This window comes from Neopelma chrysocephalum, unplaced genomic scaffold (assembly GCF_003984885.1).
Source record: "Neopelma chrysocephalum unplaced genomic scaffold, ASM398488v2 Primary Assembly neopelma1_23b, whole genome shotgun sequence".
NCBI classification, from domain to species: Eukaryota; Metazoa; Chordata; class Aves; order Passeriformes; family Pipridae; genus Neopelma; species Neopelma chrysocephalum.
The window spans coordinates 3,128,591-3,154,878 of record NW_020897692.1 but is presented as its reverse complement, the minus strand read 5'-3'; the positions used below and the strand labels follow the sequence as shown (position 1 = coordinate 3,154,878).

Sequence of the window (26,288 nt, the reverse complement as noted above, 5' to 3'; positions counted from 1 at the left end):
AATATACAGAAGTTATTAGGTTTTTCATAGCATGTATGGTTTTGCTACCTCTAAAAATACTAAAAGCTATCGTGCATAATATAATTCCTAAATAATTGTGCCACATAAACTAAATGCAGAAAAGGATATAGACAAGTAACCTAAAGTGGTGATAGATAGCATGACTGTGTATATCAAACACAAGGTATAAATGTGTTTCTCCTTATTTACTACCAGTTCCTGTAAACAAGCCAAAATGAACCCTTAAAACATCGTTGCCTCTTTTATTATATTAAACTAAAAATGTATTCTTACAAAAGACATCCTGACAGCTTCAATATTAACTAGTATCTTCATGTCCAGACTAACAATCAATGTAGATATAACTGAAATGGTTTCCTTAAACTAAGTTGAGAGATTTCTACACTGAAAACAACACATTGATAAATCATATGTTATCCAAATTATTGCCTTTATATACTACTAAAATACTCCTTTCTCATATGCTCCACCCTTTATAATGTTAAAAAAAAATAATCACAACTATTCTTTGCGTTCTTTGGAGTGTATTCCCTAGCTCATAGGGGCATCAAAAATTTTCTCCTGTGTCATAGAGAATGAGCGCATTTTCTGAAGTGTAAACACCTATGACAACCCTGCTTGCCTTCACTCAACCCCAAAACACAGAACCTTTCATTACAAGATCTGAACCTGACAGACAATCCAAGAAATTACAAAAATTTGGTACATTCACAAAAACAGATAAGTCTGTTTATACAGGTTCTGAAGATTTCTCAGGTAAGGGTCAATATTTCACATCATCAGGGACAAAGCTGTTGACATTCACTTGACCCATAACCCCCAATCAGTCCACCTCCTGCTCATGCTTCCAAACAAAAGCCATGCAAGCTTAATGAATTGTTTCCACAGCTTCTAAACAGTCATATCTGTCTAAGAGGTCCAGAGATTCCGAAGTGGCAGATCATTCAACCTGCACCATTTGTTCCACTCTGTCCCCTCCAGTAGATAAGTCATAACTTCAAAAAATCAACATTTAAATTAAACTTCTGACAGTCCCTTACCTACAACATTTGGCATGATTGTGCAGTAACACAGTATATGAGATTAATGTTTGAAGTTTAGCACTGTTGATGAGTGCCACACATTTCTGAATTAAGCCTGAAATTTCTTGGCCTACATTTTAAATAGAGTTGCTTCTGACTGCCCTCCTTAGAGGAGGAACAGGTAAGCTACACTGGTATATGCACACGAATTGCTATGCAAGACAAAGCTGTACTATTAGTGTAATTATATTCTGAGAGCACCAGAGACACCAGGAAAATTGTAGTCCCTAAACCAAAGATATCTAAAAAAGATTATCATAAATAATTTTACTTGATGCATAAATCAATTCTCTCTACTTAGATCAAGATATTTTATTTTGGCACAACAGAAGACACTGGAAAAAGTAACTGAAGCAATTTATTGTGGCAAGGTTTTTTTCACCCCCATCAGTCTTGTTCAGGAAAAGCCACTGAGTGTCATGAATTCCATCATTCAAGCTTCAACGTTGTATTTCACTTTTTTTCCTATGAAGACCAAAATGAGCATGGGATGTCAGGCATTTAGCACTGCGCATTGCAAAGATATGAATTCTTTAGACAGATTATTACAAGTTCTTATCAGCACCGCCATATGCTACGAGGCAGAATCCACATAAATCTGTCAACACACATAATTCTCATTTTCTGGTTAAAGAATACCTTACAGAGAAACCACACATACTTTTTCCTCCAGCACTATGACCCTGTTTAAGGGTATGCAAACACAATTACTCTGCCAGAGAAAATACCAAACCAAATAGCAATGTATCGGAAGTAGGGAGGACTTGATTTGCCCATGACCTATTTCAAGTCAATTTTCTGTATCTAATGTCATTTTCAGACTTCTATCTAAACACACATAAGTATTTTCAGTAGTAGGATATTAAAAAAATCTAAGTATCTTTTTTTTTCAAATTTCCTGAGATTTTTTTTTAATGTGATCATGAAAGTAAAATCTTTCTAGATTTTCTGTAATAATTTTATCATCAGTCCAATGAGGAATCTACCAACGAAAAAAACTTGTTTACAATGTATGACAAAAAGTATATATCCCAAATGGCGTATAAACTCCACTGGTACTTGTAATCAGAATTTTCCATAAGACAAAATTGTTATTGCCATTGTAGCTTAATGGTCTGAGAATATTAAGAAAAAGTGATGTCTTCTGTTATGTAAAAAGATGATTTGAAAAACAATGACAAAGAGTGGAGACCCTAAGACTCTAAGCAGCTCATGCGTCATCCGTCAATGAAATTTAGACTTCAGAGGTGGCCAAAAACTGCTATAGGATAACAAGTAAAATCCCAGAACAAAGAATAAGTATCTCACCTATCTAAAACATACTATGTGTTGCAAATTGCAGTATAACATGGAGTTGCACACCAGTGAAAAAAAAGCAAGATGTAAATCATGTTAGAAAACACTAAAATAGCCCAAGTAGACATTAGAATGAAAAGGAAAAACATATATACTCCTTCAAAAAAGAGGAAAAAATTTATCACCAGCTTCAACCTCCCCCCTGCCAGGAATTCACTATCCTGACAACACACTGCAACTCCACTCCGACTCCTTTAGAATCAGAGATGCAACAAAAGATGGTCATAACATCTGAAAACAAAAAAAGGAGCTTATTTGGAAGGTTTGGTATAACATTTTTAACCATATTACCAATGGGATCTATTTGATATTAATTTGAACTCTAGCTGTTAGTATAATTTCAACTGGACTAATTATAACTTTGTTTTGCTTTATTAAAATTTTAGGATTTTAAGGAAATGTAGAATAAATTACTTGTTTCATATGTGAGGTATGTCCTCCTTTTTCTCCATAGCAAGATTTTGAGTGTAAGAACTAGGGCAGGTATGTTATACACAGCAATCTAATTTAAAGGCTACATAGTGTTGCAACATGAAAAACAATATACAACTCAGAAAACAGAAAAGATACAAGTGCCCAGGCATACACACAGCATTGTGGTTTTTCAGTCATTAATTAGTCACTAGTCATGCAACAATACTTTGCAGAATGACTTCCTAAATTAACTTGGATAATTATAGTGACAAGACAATAAATCCAATCGATATTGATAAATACATATACTTATATTTTCCACACGTGTACTTTGCCTGGGGAACCATTTACACATTCAAGATGAAACAGCTCCTGACCTGGTAGGTACAAATTCCAGCAACAAACAAAATCAGGAACAAGATTAATTAGCTGTTAGTGGAGCAATCAAAAAAAAAAAAGAAAGAAAAGGAATATATTAAGTGAACAAGATTGCATACAGGTAGCATGACAAAGACTCTTCAAAGTGACAAGACACCTTTCAAAGAGATATTGTGTTTGACAATACAACCTGAAATTATTATGTAAATCATGTTTGCATGCATGATTCTTGCCAGAAGTTCATTTGACCTGTATTTCCTTTCCTCAGTCCTGGAATAAAAACTAACTACAGCACCTAAGGGCAAATTAATGTATTTGAACTTTCTGCTACTGTTGTCATTAAATTCACCTCTGGCACTCCCTGAATTGACATCTGCCTTTAATAACTTTAACCTTATGGGATCCTTAAGGATCTGATTTGTCTTTTCTAAGCTACTAATAATAAAGATTATTAGTAGTTGGTTATAGGGAAAAAACATGCAAGATCCAGACCAGGGTTTACAGGCAGATGTTGCTTCTTGTTCCAGGAATTTAAGTTAAACCTAAATCTATTTGCACTACAGTCCATGCTAAAAGAGCAACAAATGATGTCGCCTGCAGCATGTTATCAGTGCTGTAAGTGGTTTAATGGCAATGTGCCTGGGCCATTCCAATACCAGATTTACTACAATAAGTTACTTTCTAGGTCTTCTTCTCTTAATTGCTCATTGATTACACACAATTCTTTACAATGAGAACCTCTGAGTTTAATTGGAATCAATGGTGACAAATGGTATACAGTCCCAAACCCTTACTACTGACTTAATTGGAGAGATATACACTTCCAGTTTTAATTGTAAGTATGAAATGTTGCCTCATATGCTTTGCTGCAGCACTTTACATCAACAATCAGCCCTTTATTGTTTTGTCTGATACTTGGTATTTCAGAATTCTCTGAACTGCATCGCTTCAAAATGTTTTGCCTATTTGCTCTTTAACACAGAAGTGTTCTCATGTCATTCAAAACCTGTCTGCACCCTTCTACCTGAGAAGGTCCTTATCCTGTGTTCCACATGCACTTTTCAATTTTAATATGAAGGCAAAGTAGTAGTTATTTTCAGTGTTCAGCAGAGACAGTAGAAATAGGCTTCATTTAAAGCAGTAGAAATAGGTTTTCATCATGCATGTCCATATTACCTTCTAGCTTAGGAAAGGTTAATATAAAATGTACTGTAGTTTAGGCTGCAGGAGATTCAATTTTGATGTAAAAGCAGATTATTAGACTAGGTATATCCACATACATCACTAAAAGCAAATACTAAAGGCAAAGTTTTAGACAGGTGTGTACTGAAGTAATTATATTCTAATTATATATCCTGCAACATTTTTTCACACCTAATTTAACACATGATGTAACCTATTACAGAGGAAGACAATTTTTAAAATTTTACTGCTGTGTTACTATTAGGAAATAAGAAGTCCTTCTACAGTGCATCTATACATTATTTTAAGCTTATTTCACACTGAACTAAGAAGTCTTCAAAGGGTCAATGGGGTGAAGCAAAATAATACCAGTTAAAATCACCAAGTTCCCAAATGATGTCAGAACTTCGAAATCTAGCTTTTTAAATTATAATAAATGATAGATTTATGAGTTTAAACTATGTCTGATACCTGGTCCTTGGAAAATGATGCCAAATGAAATAAATTGAATTAATACAAAACAGAGAGCTAGCATTCAGCAGTACTTTAGATTAATAAACACAGTGACTTTGAAACACCCTTCTCAGTTTAATAGTTTGCTTATATTGATTACACCAAGATTTTCTTTTTAGACACTTTAGTTCAGATAGTCAATATAACATTTTGACTGTTATACTTTACTGCTTTAATTATTCAGGAAAGGGAGTACAAGGGAAGACAGATCAGGTCTTTTTGTTCTTGCTGTAAGTAATACGGTATATTGTCTTCCTCTCTGCCCTACTTTCTTTCTTTCTTCCCCTCCAGTTTTCATTTTGATGTTTTTTGATTGATCATAATCTGATATCAATATTTAGTCTTTTTTTTTCTGAAGTCCTATAAACCAAATAATTAAAGAGGAGTTATACAAGTGACATAGCAATGCAGAGCACATTAAGAGATTTTGGAATTTGTGATCTCGCTCTGGTCACCTGCATTAGTCAAAATGATCTTTACAATGTAGTATCTCACAACTAAGAAAGTTGCAGGTATGTAATATTGTTACATGGGGCAACATATATCAAAAATACAACAGCTACTTCAAAATGTCATTATCATTTTATAATACCATTTACATCAGGAGGAAATTTAGGATGCCTACTTCAGATGTGGTGTAAATGCAGACACTTGTCTTCGCTGATCATTATGCATTGGACGAAATGTTCAAATTATTAATTAATGTGCTTAAGCCCCTGAATTACCCTTTTAGAATACTTTTTTGAATGTGTCTATATCAAGGTACCTACAAGTGGTAGCCAGCAGCTATCTATACCAGTCAAACAAAAAGCAAAGGCTTGCTCATTACTTGCTCTGATAATGAAGATCAAAAGGTCTATACATACCTTTACACACCTTAGAACAGAGTTTTCAAGTCGAGCCCAGCTTAGCTCTAGGCTGAAGAGCTGTGGTAGAAATAAGGAATTTTACTTGTGTGTTTAGACTACCCATGTGATTGAATAAAGTTTATTCCCATTTCACTCTGGGAAAATGTCATTCTCTATTTGGTGTAACTTCTCTTGAAATACATGAGAATCTTTAAAACTACTTAAGAAGAATGTCAAGGAATGGAAGGCCGGAGTAAAATGTTCCCTCTATTGCACCTCAGCCACTTAACAGAAAAAATATGATGGTTCTTACCACATGTCATTTTATGTCCCCAGGTTGTTCCTCTGTTCTATGTGAGATAAGCCATTCAACTGAGTGATTGTCTTTTATCAATAAACAGTCACATCACCTGCATGGAGACATTCAGAACAACCAAACTCTTTATGTCATAGTGCACTAAAAAAAAAGCTACTAAAGTATCAGTTGCTCCATATAGGCAGTGAAAATTATCAGCTAACATTTGTTAAATCCAACTTGTGATAAAATGAAGTAAACTCTTTTCTGTAAGTGTTTTTAGACACAGATTATTACCCTAATTATTGATGTCATTTCTAATGAGGAAATTTTATCATTCTGAGTAATTCTCAGTTTCAAATGGCATTTAAATTTTGAATCTTGTAGGTTGGTATTTTGAATTCTGTTGCATAAATCAAGACATTTTAACATAGCTAGTCAACTGAGCACGGGGTGGAGTCTGGAAACTTATGTCCTCATAATTGAAAATCCCATACAGTGTAACAGGAATTTATGGGAGTTACATTTAAAACAGTGAGTCACATACTTGCAGTAGGCTTTGAATGTTAATCTCTCTAGGGGTTCCTTCATCATCTTGAAATACATGGAGAAGCTTAAACAAGTCCAAGGTCCACAGAGGAAGATAAGGGTCATAATGGACAATCTTATAGCATATTTTTTTTGTTTGTTTTGCTAAGACTCCTGCTATAGCAAGAACACACAACACCAAGGTAGACAGCTTTGATCAAATTCACATAGCCTAAATTCCACAAAAGCTTTTACACTTACTGTTTCCTACAGGCTAGGCTTAGGTCAAACTACATGCACATAGAAAACACTCAACATGGGGAACAGATTGAATTGAGTCCATTCAGATTTGGATTTTGGATTTATTTTCAGGTTTATTTTTCTGACACTTCAGTGGTCATCCATAGAAGACTGCATGCTCAGGAACATCCAGGCTGAGACAACACGGGTCCATTTTGTTTTACTGGAGAAAACTGGAAGTGCTTTCTCAAAATGCCTTTTAATTTCATCATTCAACTAGCACAGTGAGTTCCTAGTTCAAGAATGGGAAATGCTAACTCAACATTGTTAATGCTCAAAGCTTCACATATTCATGCAAGAAGTGATATCAATATCCCTATAATTTATTAATAATTTCACTAACATGGAGATGACACTGATATATTTTTTTCACAATGAAAGCCTTAAAGGTGGCTGTTGTAATATAGCAGATACATTTTTCCCATGATAGTGCAGGCCAAACTATAATTTTCAAACCCAAAGTACTATTCAGCACCTTAGTGGAGTTTATATTTAGACATATCCAATGCTTAAGCATTCCCTTCATCATCCAGTGAAAAAAAGAATATGCTACATAAATAAACATCAATACTGAATAATACCTTCCTAGCAGAACAACAACTGTCTTGCTGGCAAAATCATTAATGGAATTGGAAACAAAAATGTACAAACTTTCTTAAAAACAAAAGTGATATAAATGGCAGCTATATGACAGTGACATGTCAGATGGTGAAGAAAAATGCATCCTGTCCTAGAAAATGTTCTATGGATTTGGCCAAGCATTTACAGAACTACAAAATTATTAGATGATGATAGTGCTTAGGCAACATCAACAACACTCTCAACTCCCTGAAAATGGGATGATTGTGACAGGCTAGAATTCGAACAAATCAGTCAGGTTTGATACTATCTCCACCTCTGCTAAAAAGGAATTGAATCTGTAAAAAATTGAATTATAGACCTGACATTTCTATGATTCACATTAATTTTATTAATGGCATTCATGCAAGAGATTAAAAAGATATCAATGAGGATATTGTTTTGCACCTATTTTGAACTGGAGAACTCCAGACATGAACAAAACATTCAAATTAAGCTAGAACTTCAAGTTAGAATTAAGGCACATATATTTTTCAGATAGTGACTGTACAGAGATGGATTGAACTGTGATTTTGGGGCATAATTTTAGAAATTAATTTAAAATTTATTATAGGTATTCAAGTGATTCTAGAGTCATCAATAAAAAAAGAAGACACCACCTCTATGAATCTAAGCAAATGTGTTTTTTCACCTTCCTGAATCCTGCAATTTTTCATAACTGTTTCCATGTTCTTGGTTTGTGTTGCTGGCAAAGGTTAGCACAACTTCCATCAATTGACATCTCTCTGGAAATGTTTCTTCCCAGGTTTTCCTGGGGTCCTTATGTAGTAGCTTCTACTTTCATATCACAGGCCTAAATTACTTTTCCACTTTGCCTTAATGATGGGTTGTAGGTAATAAATTTGCTAACCCCAGCATCCATAACAGCCACAGGAGCAAGACAAACACATTTCCAGCCAGTGATATTACCCAATAACAAATGCTGAATATCTATCAGAATTCATTATATCTTATTTCATTGAAAAATTGAGATTTCTTTAGTATGAATTATTTAAATACTCCAGTCCTGAATCTTTTCTTCTGGAAAGCATTTTGTTTTCTGAAGTTATCAACCAAAAATTGATTTAGTTAACAACACTGCTGTTCTGAGATATAAATACTGAAATTAACTACAAAAAAAAATATTACATGGAGTTCAAACAGAACACTTGGGACCCAGAAATAAATTTTGATACTTAGAGGAATAATAGTGGTATTACTGAAGCTTGATCATGACTTTAGTAGCAAGACCCTGCATGACAGACCTTACATAATATAAACCTTAATAAGGCAGCAGAACATGACAGGAGGTACTGATGTGTTCAGGCAACCTGGGGTCTAGCCTACCCAAGCTACGAATTGCACATAACAGTCTTTTTTTTTTTACAACTGGCAAAGAAACCTAGAATTTTCTAGCTAATCAAATGTTTAAACTGCATCCCAGGATGGTAGGATTGTTTTCTGTTATTTATTTTTATAATTTTTATAATTCACTCTTGTTTAATGCATTCATTCTAACCTATCCATGTGTATGCTTCCTTGTTGGCAATGATAGCTCAGCAACTATGACAATTTAATAATTTTTTTATTACTTGAAAGACAAGGTTTTTAAAGGTCCATTAGCTTTAACTTTAGACCTTTTGAAAATATAATCTAACTAAGAAATGCAAAAGGGCAGATACAGACAGAAGAAACATACTACTGGAAGAAAAAGGATAACTAAGTGTAATATGAAGATGTTTAATAACTTTGGAAGATGGGTTTTACTTCAAGGAGTGGTTGGACTGTGAAAGATAGCACAGAAAGTAAAATTACAGAATTTTAAGCATCAGATATTTTTCACAAAAGAAGAATTTCTTAAATGATAGCTTATGTAGATTAATGAAAATAAACAAAACTAAATCCCTATATTGGTTTTTTATGCAAATTGATGTTTTTCCTATTTATGAAGGTGGAAGTATGTATGCAAACTTGAACTCTCAAGTCATTAAAGGTGAAGGTAACAAAACTCAGGATGGAGAAAGAGAAGGATCAGGAATGTTACATTTATTCCTTGACAATAGAAATTGGGGACTGTTTAGCTGTTAGAATTGTAGAGGACAACAAGGTGACTGGAGTCAAATTATGGAGTAAATAAAGGGAACATGCTAAAAGCATATATAAAGAAAGAACCAGTGAGACAGGAGAGAAGACAAGAATGACAAAGTAAGTATGCTGGGCTAACAAATGTGAACTACTTGCCTAATCTACAGCTTATTCTCTTATATTATTATATACTCATTGTAACAAAAAGACAGCTCTTCTAGTAAGAAGAGCAGAGTAAAACAGCAAAGCAATTCACAAAGATGAATCCACAACCAAGGAAATCTTGAGATTGTTTAGACTCAAGATACTTAATATTTTCCGTACAACATTCAAATACAGAAAGAACTTAACAGCAGAAAAGGACCGGGGGTTTTGGTCGACAACCAGCTGAACATGAGCCAGCAGTGTGCCCAGGTGGCCAAGAAGGGCAATGGCATCCTGGCACGTATCAAAAATAGTGTGATCAACAGGACAAGAACAGTGATTGTCCTCCTGTACTCGGCACTGGTGAGGTAATACCTTGAGTTCTGAGCCACTCACTACAAGAAATACATTAAGGTGCTGGAGAGAGAGCAGAGAAAGACAACAAAGAAAATGAAGGGTCTAGAGAGTATGTTCTACAAGGAGCTGCTGAGGGAGTTGGGGTAATTTACCCCGGAGAAAAGGAGGTTCAGCAGAAACCTTATCACTCTCTGTAACTACCAGAAAGGAGGTTGTAGCCAGGCAGGTGTCGGCCTTTTCTCCCACACAACTAGCAACAAGATAAGAAGAAATGGCCTCAAGCTGCACCAGGGGAGGTTCAGGTTGGACATGGTTGCCAGGAATTGTAATGGGCTGCCCAGGGAAGTGGTAGAATCACCATCCTTAAAAGTGTTCAGGAAACGACTGGACGTGGCACTTAGTGTTGTGGTCTATCTGACATGGTGGTGTTCAAATGATCTTGGAGGTCTTTTCCAACCTTAATGATTCTACGAACACTATCACTAATCTTAGGTATCGCAATTTAAGTCAATCGATGCAACATTTTCAGCAACACCGAATATCTATTATTCCCACAAGAGAAGTTAAGTATAAAACTAAATTCAGTAAATCAACTTGCACAGCACAGAAAACACACTGGTTATTTCCAAAACAAAGAAAACGTCTGCAATACAGAATTAGTAACTCACATTTATGGCAGCTGTCACATACGTATAATAGTTTATAGTTCTTCCCATTTCTAGTTATTAGTCTTCATACATTTGAAGAATGACACCCTAGACATTTAAACCTGGGACAAAGCTTCTAACTTGAAATGGAGAATTTTTACTCCATTCCCTATGATTTAATCAACAAAGAATAAAAACTGGTTAAGAACATGAGAGAATTATGACAAAAAGCTCAACCTTCTGCTTGCTACATATAACTTCCAAGAGGTAGGATAATGTAGGGGCGTGTCTGAGGTACAGAGGGGATGTACCAGGGCAGAGACGCCCAGAGAGCATGCGCCGAGGTTTACAGCCCCCATTGGATGAGGGGATCACATGGTTATGGGATATAAAAGAGACCGCGGAATTCAAATAAAGGCTCTCTGATTCCACCAGCTCCGGAGAGTGTGTAGTTATTCTTTATCATATAAAGGCAGCGTCACATGTGACGCTACAGGATAAAGAAAGAAAAAATAATATTCAAAGAGACAAGAAAGCACATAACAGTAACACTAATTAAATAGCATTTCACATGTACTTTAAAAAAAACTTTTAAAATACAGCTTTTCAAATCTGGAAGAACAACCTCCTATCTCTCTTCCTCTCATTTACCAAGCCCTTCAGGCAATTCCTGCAAAATGAAATGTAGTCCATATGCACGTTCTGATACCTCATTTATAGAATATCAGGAATAGCACCTTCAAAGTTAATATACCTGTAAATTACTTTCTGTTAACACAAAATTGGACAATTTATAAAGGCAATATGATTATATACATATATAATTAGAAATAAAATCAGGTCATGGTCAGAAAGCCCTTCTTTTAACAAGAAACGTAGCTTCAGCCTAAGGATGTTTTCCACCATTAAAAACCAAAAAAAGGTAAGTCAGGCTAACTGACAAACTGGCTATTATCCAATAGCTTTAGTGACTATAATGGAATTTGGTTAAAGTCAGAAAACATGAGGCAGACCTGTCAGGCTTGAGTTTCCCTGCTAAAGAGGAATGAAACTGTAAAACTTAATGTTTTATGATAGTGTCATTCCTAACTTTCACTGTTTCCTTCATCAATTACATTTAAGAAAAAAAGGATCTAAAATACTTTAACAAGGATACTGTATTGCATCTCTTTAAGACTCTTGATGCTAACTGCATAAACAAGACAGCATTGTGAACTCAAGCTACTTTCTGTGTAATTTTGGACCCAGCCAGACCTCTGAGGCAAATCATACACCTGGCTGAGTAATTTAGATGTTCAGCCCCCCAGGACACATTCTGTCTGAGACTTTAGATTTGCCCTATCTCATCTGAAAAGTACTTTGCCTCCAAAACAAATAGACATCACGAAGGCTCCCAGATGTTGAAGACATCTTTGAGATGTCTTGAGGTACCTGAAAGACCTTGTTCTTCCTGCAAACCTCCTGTGGTTCTCCCCTCCCATATAATTCTGCAAATAGTGAGAGAAAGCGGTCCACAGCACAGAAAAGCTCAAAAAAAAAAATTTACAGCTCAATTATTTATAGAAACTTACATTACTCAAAGTGAAATGGATAATACATAAGAAATCTGAAATTTTCCAGTCCTGAATTTGGCCTTGGCTTTCATCCTTTGGTGTACACTGTACCTATGCCTTTATAGGATAGGATAGGTTATAACCAGGCTATATTTTCCTGAAAAAATCAGATTATTTTTAAAATCAGATTATTTTTAAAAAGATTTGTTATTATGTAGCTACTTTTTTACAAATTCACTCAAATTAATCATATTTTTAATGAAAAAATAAAATTAGAAGAATTAGAAACAAGATTTTAAGTGCAGTTGTTTAAACTTTGGTATTTAGAAAGTAACATTACCAGACGACACAATCACCAGTACTATTTTGTGCGTAATTCCATAGTTTTTCTAATTTAGGAAATGAAAATGTAATTCCCAGTTTCCCTTTTGGGATCTCTGTATTCAATTATTGGTAATCAAAATAGTGATTCAACTACTTTCAAAACTAATTATTCTTAAATTATCCACTGGCTGTTCCAACTTTGTTAATTAAAGTAAACAGTAAGCAGCTATTCTTCCACTGTCACTACCTGCTGCTTTTAACTGAAGCCCTTTTATTTTCTATCTTGATGAATATTAATATACGCTTTTGCTAATTCTATCCAATTATTTTTAAGATCTAATGTAAAGAATGCCATTAAATTTCAAATATCTTTGAAGGCAAATGAGGGTGTACACAGAACGAGGGTGCATACATTAAAAAAAAAAAAAAATAGAAATTTATAAAATCTGAAATTATATGGACAGAATCAGAGTATTTATCAAGGAGAGATGATAAAATATATTTAAAATTTCAATTTCTCCATTAGGTTAAAGAGAAAAAAAAAAGACAGGTCTCTAAAATAAACCTTATCTGCTGCCCAGATTTATAAACAAGTTTTCATTCTTATTTCCTTGGGGAATTCACTGTGATTATAGAATGATGGGAGAAAAAGAAAATTCTTATGACCCTCAGAGGCTTTGAGAAGCTCCCATGGAGAAAGGTATGATGTATTCTTAATAAACTCTGAATTTTAATGAGAGAATTTAAAGCACTGAAGTAATATTTCATTGAGATAAAAATAAGTGGTGTTAAATCCTACCCCATCCTAAACAGAAGATGAGAGATATTTTTCTCGTCTTAAAATCACCTCCTGAGATTTATTTTCAACCAATATGCATGTACTTTAAAAAAAAAAATATTTCAGAAATTACTCTTGTTCTTTAAGACTTTTTGGCCTTTTTTTCTTAGCATTGTGAACACTGTACTGTCCAAAGCTCTTGTTGAATTTTTTAGTTTGGTTTTGGGGGTTTGTTTTGCTTTGTTTTGGGGTTTATTTAAGGTGTGCACAGAAGGGAGACTGCAAAGGTAGAAGATACAGAGACAGGCAGAATAAGCAGAGAGAGTCCAAAAGAATTCCACTGAGAGTTTGGTTGTGTCTATCTCTTCCTCAGTTCTTAGGAAAATATATGCTGACAGATGTCACGCTGTGTTCATTTAAAATATTGCAGACAAGATTTCTACTGTAGCAACAATTATTTCTTGAAAATTCAGAGAATGTTCAAAAAAGGCCCTGATGCCTAAAAACTAGCATTTTCTGCTGACAGTAGAATGAATCTTTATTCATAGAGAATACAGAATTCAAAAAGAAAACCTTCACATCAGAAACTACTTCAGGAAAAAATATGTTATACAGTTAGCATGTACACAGCACTGAACTTGTTTTTCCCTCTATTTTATCACCAAGAATTTCCCAGTCTATTTCATCCCCAGGATACACATTTCTATACTGTAAAGCACTGAGTGTTGGGGCAAGGAGGTGTTCTCCACTTTGAATTGGAAATGCGGGGTCATTTATGCATCTAAGGAAATCGGAATTATTTCTTCTCCAACCTCCTGCTCTCCTCATCAAGTTTCAATCCCCACACTGCCCTGCCCTCTCTCTTTTCTGCATCTATGCTGTCTTCACTTTTAAGTGATACAGGCTGGATTGTACCCATCCTGCTGAAGTCCCAGTGCTCTTATATTGAGATTCAATCACATCTAAATGATAAGCAAATGGGTGACATATTAGGTTACATCTATACCACACATTTAAAGTTGGTTTGGCTCTGGTTTGTACTTGCTTAGTCTCCACACTGTTAGATAGGTCTCAGAACTGTGGGATCCTGCATCTCCATCCACCATGTCAAACTCAAGAGCATTTTTGAAAAGCAATTTAGAAAGCTACTTTGAAGCTGTTAACTACTGTTTCCTAAAACCAGGACAAGGGAGAATAACTTCTGTTAGCAGGGGTCAGACCAACGTGAGATGCAACAGCATTTCTTGCCAGCTGATATTGCCACTCCTGTTGCAGAGCTGACTCTCATTTCTGCTTCTCCCATGAGCAGGCAAGCACAAGATTTGGTGAAAAAGTGCTGTTATTTCCCACCTCTCTGCTGTGGTCAAAGCACAGATGCAGTGGTACTTATGACTTTCTCCTGCTCCTGGGAGGAGAACCCTTCAAGGACAATGCCTTCTAAAAGTCTGAGTATACATCAACAGTCAACATTCTAGTTACAGTTTAAGCATTTAATCCATTAATGCAAGTGAGGATTCCTAAATTCTGACTTTGCTGGCAGGTAAAAAAGGTGAAGGGGTTGCAATATTGGCTATGACTTCTGTCAGTGTTCCATTGAAATTATACAGAATACTTCTTTCTCTTTTGTTAGAAATAAATCAAAGCTTCTCTGCTTTCACTGCTATCACACTACACAAAGTATATGGACAGTGCAAAGTACCAACAAATTCCACCTGTCACAAAGGCTCAAAGAGTAACATGAAGAGCACAATACAAGAAACTCCTAATACACCTAAATATTCTCCCATATGGAAAGAGCAAGGATAAAAAGCTGTGGTCCAATGAACAGGACACAGATCAGGGGACAGAAGACTTTTGATTCCCTTTCTAGCTTCACTGCTAATTCAGTCTGCAGTCATACTCGAGTGACCTTAATACCTCATGACTAAGAATTCCCATACGGGCAATAAATGCAATACCCTTTCACAGACAACTTCTGTTGTCTGAAACCCAAAGTTTTTACACCTGTTTGTTTAAAGCTACGATACCTCTTTAGAGTAACAGTGAGCAAAATTTAGTAGGAAACAAATATTTTTAGTGTGTCACGTGTCCCTCAACCACCAAAATGCAAATCTAGGAAGCAAGGTTTATGTACCCAAATATGAAGATTTAATTTCAACCCCTATCATCTTAAACTGATAAACTGTAGTCTTTTTTTTTTCTATTTTTCTTTAAAATGTTAAATCATATTATTTCAAATTTGGATAAAGTGAAACCAATTAATTGTTTAACTTGTATCAATGATATTCAATAGCACATCATAATCTCTTGAAGTTTTTCACTAAATTTACATCTCTCCTAAATTGTAAAAAGTGTAGTGAAACACCTGTTTTTATATATTTTTGAATGAAATTATCCAGTTTCATGTGTATTGGAACCATAAGTTCAGTTATACACAAAAAACATATGAACAACAGAGTTTAACTGCCCAATGAAATGTTTGGACTTTTTTTTTGTAATCAAATCCCTTGTAATGCATCTGTGTACACTTCATTGTTCTTATTTGCAATGGTAGTATGTATTAAGACTGCTGTTTTGTCCTCTCTAAACATTTGAATTATAGCAAGTGCATTAGCAACTGACATATTACCCTTTAAAAGCTTTAAGGAATGCCATTGCTTTTAACATATACTCTTCCAATTTATTAATGAAGCATAATTTGAAGTAAGTGCATGTCTACTGAAAAGCATGACAGCAATCATTTTCCAAGGATGTGTGGATCATTTAATTTATAATTTGTGCTAAAAACCCGTGTGCTGATTTCTAGTGCTTGAAAAACATACATAAGGGACATTAATGACCTGAATTTTGCTACAAAAATACAGCAGAGGCCTTAGTTCTTCTGATGACGTCTACCATCTTGCAGGTACAAATTTCCAAATACTAATCACAGAAATAATAAAATATTTTATGCATAGACAGAAAAATACTAATACATCTGAGAAAAAAAAATCATGAGTGGTCCTAAATTGATTGTACATAGAGATTTCAAATGAACATTGCCAATATTTTATAATATTTTTAAAAAACTTCAGAAGCAAACATATAACAAAAATTAATTTGCTGATGTTGATATCTGTACTGGTAACACAAGTCTGGCCATTAAATGGTGAAAGAATATAACTTATGCTAAATCTATAGGAACAGAGTGAAACTTAGAAATAGACTAATGGCCTTGTGCATGAAAGCTTTGACTTAATGGACAAGAAAAAAACGTATCCATCTTACTGTTTTGTCAACTCAATCTTCTTCGTTGCAGTCAAAGTATCATTATTTAAATAACTTCATCAGGATGATGAAACTACTGATTTTATTCTAGGTTAAGTTACTTCAGTGACTTCTCTGCTTAGTGGCAGTGTACAGCACCTAAGAATATTAAGGCAATCAAGAAACTCCATTACCTGAGCTGGGGAGAGAAATGATGCCATGATGCCTTACACAGTCACGCCTAATGTTTCAATGTGCTGTTCCTGCAAGGGAAGATTATTAAACATCATTGCATAAGAGAAACTGTAGCTTCCACCATAAAGGTTGTTTGTTTATGTATAGATCAAATGTGTAGGCTGAGTCCCCAGCAACTTTTTCTGAAAGCAAGCACAGCAAAATCCCTATGAAATTTTAATGCCCACATATTATTAGAATGCAAATTAGAGTAAGTTATCTTTTAAAGGTACAAATCATGACTCTCCTAGTTGAGACAGATCTACAAGAGTTTTAAAAACAATTTTTCCCAGCCCTGTATGAAAGTTTGCAGGGTCAGTTCTTATCCTAGGAGCTTTCAGTGGCTTTGAATGATGCATGTTATGAATTTATTTTTTCATTTAGACATTTTAAGATATTATATTACTATTTTTATTTCATATTTATTATGCATCGCAAAAATTTAGTAGATAATGAATGGAAGGACAGGGTATTTATAGAAGGACGGATCACAGGTTGAATCAGTAGAAGAAAGGAGCTATACACTGAATCATGTTACTATAAATCATCTTTTTCAACAAAGAACTGAGAAATTAAAAGTACTGAAACTCATAGAAATATAGATAAAGGAAAATATTTTGGATGATACTGTTGCCTAAAGACCCAGGATGGTAACAATGAGAATAATTTGCTATGAAGTCAGAGACAATATTAATGAATTTAGCTGGCATATGTAGACTCCATAACAGTTACACCCATTGGAGATGACATTTATGTCTCCTATTGACAACTCCTTGAAATGAATCATGAGAGAACACACCAGAGGAGAGATTAGTTTTCAGTTTTGCATAAGACTTAGTAGAGAATGAGACATTTGAAGATCATAATATACTCAAACTCAACATCATCAAACAAATTTAAAAGTTACAGAAATGAACTATAGTAATATTTTAACTTTTAAAAAAGAATTATACAAATTCAATTTATTTTAAAAAATATTTTAAAGAATTGATTAAAAGGGAACAATGTGGGTAGTATATAGACTCCTCTGGTAGTAAATGAATATCAACATACCAATGCAGTCTTTAAAGAGTAAGTGTATAGATTTTTAAGAGAAAAGCTGACCAAAAAGAATTGCCTATGATAATAGCTGACTGGGGATTAATGTAGTAGATGAAAGTTTATTTTAATAATTTCATAACAAAACAAAAGAAACTGAAAAAGGAACTTATAAAAAAAAAGGCAAAACACCAAAATCACCAAAATCACCTTGTTATTTATTGCTAAGAAAAGAGGCAGCAGAGGTAGTCTTACAAAAAAGTTAACTGCTGCTCAAGAGAGATCATCTAGTCAATTGGCATATTAGAAAGAAAAACAGAGAACAAAACACAAAACCAGCATCAGGCCATGATGTAAACTCACAATGAGTACCTATGAAAAATACTGTGTGTGGTCCTGATCTCCACATCTCAGAAAAGTTATAATAAAAATATAAAAAGTACATAGGTGACAGGGAGGAACACAGAAACAAAATAGTTTCTTTACAAGAAGAATTGAATTGATAACAACTCTCCTACTGGATGAGAGACCCTTACCATTTTCTCACAATGCCAGATCTAAAAAGAGATATGTGAATTATCAGGCAACAAGTTGAGGGGGGAGTGTAAATAAAAATTAAAGAATTTAATTTTTATCCAACATGTCCAACATGCATTTGGAGTGTAGAACCACATTACCATACAAACTTGCAGAAGTCAATGGCATAAAAGAAAAGGTATAAAAGAGTTCGAAAGGTAAATTAACAAATTCATGGTGGAAAAGTTGTGAATACAGTCTGTGGTACATTGCTGACATCTGGAAGCAAGCAGGATGTTCTATTCGACACAGCATAGGTGTGATCATTTCACGTACTTAACTGGTAACTGGCAAAAAGAGAATATGGGCTGAAAAAGATTTTTTGTCTCTCCTAGTACCAAAAAATGTAAAGAATATCAAATTATTTCACAGGCTTTATCCTTGAGGAGATAATGTCTCCTCAAACTCTTCTGAAGTTCTGGAGGGAAGACAGATATCAACAGTTTCCTCTTTCTCCAGATGGCGGTCATATGTGTTGTTCACAAAGCTCACAACTCAGATGTCCAAAATATAATTTTCTCCAGCAGCTAAAATAATTCCAAAAATTGGCAGCAACACAAGCACTTTCTTCTGACCTTATTTTCTCCTAAATTAGTACAAAACGACATGTGCGCTAAACAGTGGCACAGTTGCAATACTAACAACAGGGCAAAATATGTCACCTGCCATACAATTTTTCACTGTAAGAAAAAAAATGGAATCAATCAGCACATGAAAAATGCTGTCCACAAGTTTAATGAAATACTGGATAATAGTTGTTACAGTGATAAACAGTATATTGTCCTATGTAAAACAGGTAGAATCAACTTATTATTTCACACCATAATAATTTTGTGATTCAAAAAGTAAAAAAAAAAAATTAAAAAATCAAGTTATAGAATACCTTATTTGCTTCTACTTTATATCAAAATCCATTCTGTGAAACTGAAGGAAAATGTAAGATCTTTCTTGAGTCAATGGCCTAGAAAGTCATTATGAAACTCTGCTGTAAGATACATTTTCTTCTGTTGGGTATTGAAGCTTCTTAGGGGACTATGGTTTTCTTAAACTACTTGATTTTACTTAAGTCTTATGAAATACCTTATGAAATAACAGTAATTGCAGATTTAAATAATACCTTTCTTAGCAAATTACAGTTACAATTTCAACAGAGGTGATCAAATTTATCTTGTAGGATGTTAGAGACAATGTGATACTGTACTTTTCATCTTTCAAGCTGTCAGAGAAAATACCCTGTTAGAGAAATCTAAATACTACACTGAGAAAACATACACATTCCTTTCTTATGCAATCTACTTATTATTCCTTTTATTTTCCAGTTTTATGCTGTATCATGAATCTACATACATTTGGCGAAGTTTGTAATGGGTTAGGTTGCTGTTCATTAGGAAAGCCAGTTGTAACAAAGGCAATAGAGATAATATTTGAAGACTGTTATAACTGTTCATTAATTGAAGATATGCTTTTTTGAAGATAACAAAGAGAGAAAAGTTCAATTCCCATTTTACTTTTCTCTTGCTATAATATTCTTTTTCTCTTTCTGTATTACCTTGCATCAGAAATCCTAACTAATAGACTCTCATCTCTGAAAGCACTGTTTAGTTTTCCATTCATTTTACTCTTCATATTCATTATTTTTATGCTGCTTCTCACCCAGTGATCCTCCTAAAGTAATTATTTCCATGTTTTGTCTGATTTTAGCTGGCCTTCTGTGTCACCTGCTTTCCAGAAGCCCTTTTGTGTGGTGATATCTAAGCAGTATTATCACACTGTTGCAGTCTTCTCCAAACTTGAAGTTCATTTACACAATAAACACCAGCCTTTTGCCTCAGAATAGCAGTATTTCACCCGAGAATTCACATAACCCTCCTGCAAGTCCTTCACTCTAGTCTGTTTCAGTCAGGCTCTGCAAATTGCCATCCACATCCACCATCCAAGTCTTTCTCTCTCCTGGCATAGCCCAGCCTCATCTCTTATTCTGAATCTAGGCACTTTAAGTACTTTCTAAAATTGTGCCTAGGTGGCAATAAGAGAAGTGAGAGCTTCCCAGATAATGTTGTCTAATTTATTTATTCATTTATTTATTTATTTGCAACTTGCATTGCACTGTATATATTAATGCTGTCAAGGAGTAGTCATTGCCAAGTCACATTAGAAATTTATTTAATGGCTTAAAAGCAGACTGTTAAGAGTGTGTTGCAACACATAGAACAGGTAAAAGTCACTTTACCAGTAGCAAGCTGAAAGGAAAGTTCTTGCTCTGCAAAGCAGTTTGTTGCATGCAAAAATTTATTTGTAAGCTCATCTTTTAAAGTCTAACAGTGAGCTGAGTTTTTTTAGGTTATCTTTTTCTAATTTAGCAAAACATTATTTAGCCATAGAATCCTCTCTCCCTTTTTTATGTAAATAATCCCAGGAAAAACAGGCAGATCCACCTTGAAGCTTTAGCCTGAATTACTTTGAGGTCTGTATGTCTAAAACAAATCTGTAATTTACAAGAAAAAACTATTTGTTGACCATTAGGGACAGGAAGAGACACAAAAGCAATACAAACATATACAAACTACTCCTCTTAGTCATTTGTGCAAAAGAGGTGTGAATTCTACAGTCATTGTATGAAGTTACTCCTAGTTGCCATACTATTTTACAAATAAGAACAAGAAAATGTTAATTTATTGTGCATTCATTTATTATCATGACAGAAAAGAGCAACATGATACATTTCCCTTTTTTATTTACAAGTAATTTGAAGTAGATTTTCTAGACAGTAAAAATGATTTATGGTCTCGCTGGGTAAAACACACCATGATAAACACATCCAAAAAGACCAGAAGAGTTGAATTTCCCTACTTTGGGAGAAGGTATTTCTCAGCATGGAAAAGAGACTATTGGAATGGTCTAATTTTATATATTTTCTACTTACTTCCTAGGGACTGACAATTTAATTTATGGCACTTTTATTCCATTTCTTTCTTGATCATTTTCAATACTCCTCTATGTGATTGTATATACCACATACTAGTCCTCCAAGATCAAGAAGCCTCTGTGGGACTAGTTGCCAAATGAGGATTACCAAATTTGGAACAATAAGTGGAACAGGAAAAATACAACCCCGCCTAATGGCAAATAAGGGAAGAAAATTGCTTTCTCCTTCCTTAATAAAGTAGGAAATAAATTTCTAAGGATGTCAAAATCCTCAGCATTATAGACAGAAATGATGTAAAGCATAGTCTTGATGCAGAACAAGAGTGACAAATGCCTGATTTGCCTTTCACATGGAAGGATGAAACTTGAGTGCTCTAGAAACCTTATATAGGTGAACCTATAGTTTTCACCTTAAAAATAAACACTTATGGACCTAAAAGAAACTGTCACTACTATTAGCATGCTGGTGAACAAAATATTTTCCAGTCTGACCACCATCAAAGTGGCAGTAATTATGGTTTCATGTTAGATAAAAAGAAAAGCAACCTTAACAGTTTGGTAAGGAAGAATGCAAGACTAAACTAGATCACCATCAGTACTGCAGAAAATGATTTAATATTACACTGGATCATAGTCTCTGAACAGAAATTAACAACATCATTTTCTTATGATAAAATATAGTTCTGAGATTTATATGCAAGAGTGGTGCATTAAAAAACAGTCAGAATACATTTTTTTAGGCACCTTAATACTCTTAGAGCATCTGCTGGCTTTTTTTTGTATTTTGAAGGACTATGGCTTAGGAAGAATATGGAATAATTTGAGACAGTACAAAAGAGGCAAATAAAAATGATAGTTGGTATATATGTATATGATATCTTGACCTACAATTTACTTGATAAATCTTTTAAGAATATAAGAGGGGGTGTTAAAGAAGAAAATTCATCAATCTTTGTGTAGTCTGAAGACAAAATAAATAGCAATGAACTAAATTCCAGAAAAGGAGATTTAAATTAGAAATCATAAAAATATCTTGAAGAGTGAGGAGTGTGCAAGCAACAAGAACAGGTTGCTAAGAAAGGCTGTGCAATCTGTTAAAGGGAATTTTTTACAATCATCCTTTAAGAATGACACAGTTATAGTATACACCGTCTTCATGCATGAAATCTACACAAGGACAAGATAACCTTTTGTAGTCCTATTTATTAATCCTATGATCAAATATACCTGTAAATATACCCTTATATGATGTCTTTTCCCTGGAAGGAAATGCTACTGGAAAAAAAAATGTTTTCCGTTAACATAATGTATCTAGTTCTTATGCCTAGAGTTCACACTAGACATAGCAGAGAAAATTTCAGGATGATTTAGCAGAATGATTAAAGCCATATGAGGTATATCTTCTAGAGGTATGAATTAAATTTAACTTATCAAATCAAAGAACAAAGAGTGACTTAGTCTCTCTACCTCCATAAGAACATAAATTTCAAAAATAAGGGGATCTTCAAAGCAGCACTATAGCAGCTAATGAACACAGAGCACCAATTTTTAACAATTAAACATCAAAGTAATTTACCAGGGACTACAAGAGGACATACACATTTATAGAAATAGATCTGAAAATTATGCTCTACTTTAACTATAAATTTAGACTCAGAAAAAGAACTTGGTATTGACCGATTGAAATTTGCACTTTTGAACTTTCATTCAACACCACAGGTGCAATGTCAGCAGGCAGGAGCCAAGATGCTGAAGTGTTCAAAGCACCTGATGTACTTTAAATTCAAAAAGAAACATGATACAATATCTAGTTAACCTTGGTGTATCCAGAAGGTGAACCCGGATTTCAGGATTGCATAAGTATCTATGTCACCCTTGAAGGGGGGACTGAAGCTCTGGAGTTCCTTGTAGAAGGTAGAAAACACTAGGAAGGTAATGCATGTGGAATTTGGTTGTCTAAACATACTCGTGTAGTGCTTTTTTATGTGACTCAAGATATCTCCTCTAAAATCTACAGTGAAGGGCAAAAGTCTGTAGTTGTGTTGAAAATTCCAGCTCCAAACTTGTGGGGGGTTTTATAATTTAGTGCACCTTAGATGGCACTTAGTGTCTTTGTTTAGGTAACTAAATCCAAACCTTGAACCTTCAGTAAACTCACTAGGCAGTGAATCCCTAACTACTTATTTTTTATCCTTCTGTCAGGAGGGATTGTTAACATTTTAGTCCACCACGTCAGATTCTCACTGCCTTCTTCTGTTAAAACTGCCATGCTTCAGAATTAAGTGTACTGAACAAAAAGACATCGCAAGGCTGTGTGCTCATAATTTATTTCAAAAATTTGTTGGTGATATTTTTGTCATAGCTGTGGTGGAGGTAAATTAGGTTAGTACAGAAACTATCTAAAACACTTTTTAGAAGTGCATGACTGAGGACCTGAAAGAAACATTTTCTGCGTCAGAGTAAAACCAGAAGCAATGAAGGAAAATACCGACAGAAAAAACATGCTTGTACAACACATTATTTGAATTTTAGTAGCCTGCGCAGGCTGTAATCAAGGATTAAACTGTACTTATTTTACATAGTTTGTATGTACAGAACACAAAGGTCATTCCTATTCTTTAAAATTTTAATGCTTAAAGTCCATCAGGCTTCCCTGATAAATAGCAAGTTACAAGGAATAGAAGGGCTTTTTCTTTGTGCTATTTTCTAAGGCACTGTTACGTAACTTAGTTCCCAGCACATTGTTAATCACTCATAAAAGAACATGGTCAGAATGTGTGTTTAAACTCTGATTCCAAGAGGCATACAAAGAATCTCTATGCATACAGTATATCATGTTTTATACATACATTTTTACAAATTTTGCTATTTTCTTTTCTCAGTATCAACTGGAGAACACATCACTTCCAACCTCACTGAGAAAAGCAAATTTGGTGAACTATCATTTGCCTTTCTTTTGCCCATCCATTTTTCACGTGAGGCTGAGGCAAACAATTGTTTCCAAGCATCTGCTGCTTTTCCTCGCAAATTAGCACAACAGAAGTTTACAAGGTCCTCAAAATTTCAAGATTACTTTCAGAAAGTAGCAACTGAAATGTATTAGTGCTAACATTAAACTCTTACTTATCTCCTTCTTTGCACCACATTGTTTCTGCTTTGCATGATAACATATTGCAAGATAGTTTATAAATTATTATCTTTGATGCAGTAATTTTTGTGCAAGTTAAATGAGTCTTTGTTTGTAGGGATTTTTAAAGCATATACTAAAACATCCCTAGAACATAAAAAAAAAAATCCATATAAATAGTATGATGCCCGTTCATGGCTCTGTTTAACAAGCATTCTACTCCCTAATACACCTTCAAGGTTGGAGGATTAATCACCTGTGTAGATCTCATACTACAAGCTCATGTAAAGCAACGCCCTTGAACCAAGAGTAGAGGCTGAAACGTGCCTACAGCTGAGGAGCTTATTTGAACACTCTTACAGTTGTGTTAGCTTTTCACAGCATACCTGACCCTCTGCTGACTCTTGTGGATAAAATGCTTTTTATAGTATTTTCTACCTTAGCAAAACAGAAAGCATAATTTCTCTTGATCTCCTACTTATTTGTATGATAATTGCAAAAATTATAAAATGTACTAAATTATTTTTAATCAACAGATATGTTTATTCCCTAAGACATGTTTGTTTTATCTACAGCGACTTCCTAGAAAGAATTTAGTCCAGCAGCAGAGTTGCCAATCAACATCCATATTGCCTGCATCATAATAGTGTATCATTAGGCAGGACTAACTATCTTTACAATAGAAAATCAGTAACCATGAAATGATTTTCAAGTCATCATCTATGTTGTGAACTGTATTTTTATTAAATTCCTGGCTCACATAAGCTGACTACAAAGAAGTGGGCAGAAAGTGAGTCATACAATAACTCTTAAAAGTGAACAGCCTGGATATTTCATTTCAGATAGTAGAGAATTTTTTTTTCCCAATGAAAGACACTAAAGAAAAATCAAGTAATCGAATCATTCCCAAGTGAGCATCAACTGCAATGTCATCTCTTGACAGTACTGTTCCCCGAGAATAAGCCAGAAACAGCTATATACCTGACTACTGCATTTGTTTTAGTAGAACAACAACAACAAAAAGGCAAAATCTGTGATCCCATTTGGCATTTTTGCTACCAGCTTCCACACTCATGATGCAATTGTCTATATTTTCCAATATTCTACATATATTTTCTTCTGTGCTGACCTGCAGTGCCACTAGGATCCACATTCAGATCAATTTATTTTGCAGATCCTTCAAGAAGTTAGCCAACTAAAACTGGTGCCTTGTTCCATTTTCAGTATTACCAATATGGAAATAACAGTTATACAGGATAAATCCATTAATGCCTATGACTGTGTCTCACTTCTAACACCACATTGAATCATGAAACTTGAGAAGTTCCTAAGCCCTTAGGACAGGCAGTATAATTTTTCATCTATTTTGAGAAGCACTTTCATCCAATTAAGTGCTACTGGAAACAAATTCTTATTTTTATTATTAAAGAGGCACTGACCAATGGAGATTCATGCTCTGTCAATAATCTAACATCAAAAGTGTTACTGATTGTAATACTGAAAGCTGCAGTGCTTGATAATCTGCTAGCTCAGTGAGGGTTCCTCTTCTCTTTGTGATAAATGACAAATTTGTCTACAATCTTGAGGCACCTACTAACCAACTGCATGGAGATCATCCCTCTCTCATCCCATAAAACGATGTGATCTTCAAATTAATCAGACACCTTCATGATGCAAACAGTTTTAACTGCATAATTATGGAAATTACTGCACTCACTT

At 34.4% G+C, this 26,288-nt stretch overlaps 1 long non-coding RNA gene across 2 annotated transcripts; it reads left to right on the top strand.

Annotated features, from left to right (window-relative positions):
* The first annotated feature begins 633 nt into the window (after positions 1-633).
* Positions 634-25,260, top strand: LOC113972861. 2 transcript variants are annotated; one of them, XR_003536043.1, is made up of 4 exons: positions 634-777; positions 7,012-7,141; positions 23,162-23,374; positions 25,145-25,260. It is a non-coding gene; the product is annotated as an uncharacterized LOC113972861 (long non-coding RNA). The 2 variants fall into 2 exon arrangements; XR_003536041.1 differs by having other exon boundaries at positions 6,990-7,141.
* The last annotated feature ends 1,028 nt before the right edge of the window (positions 25,261-26,288 follow it).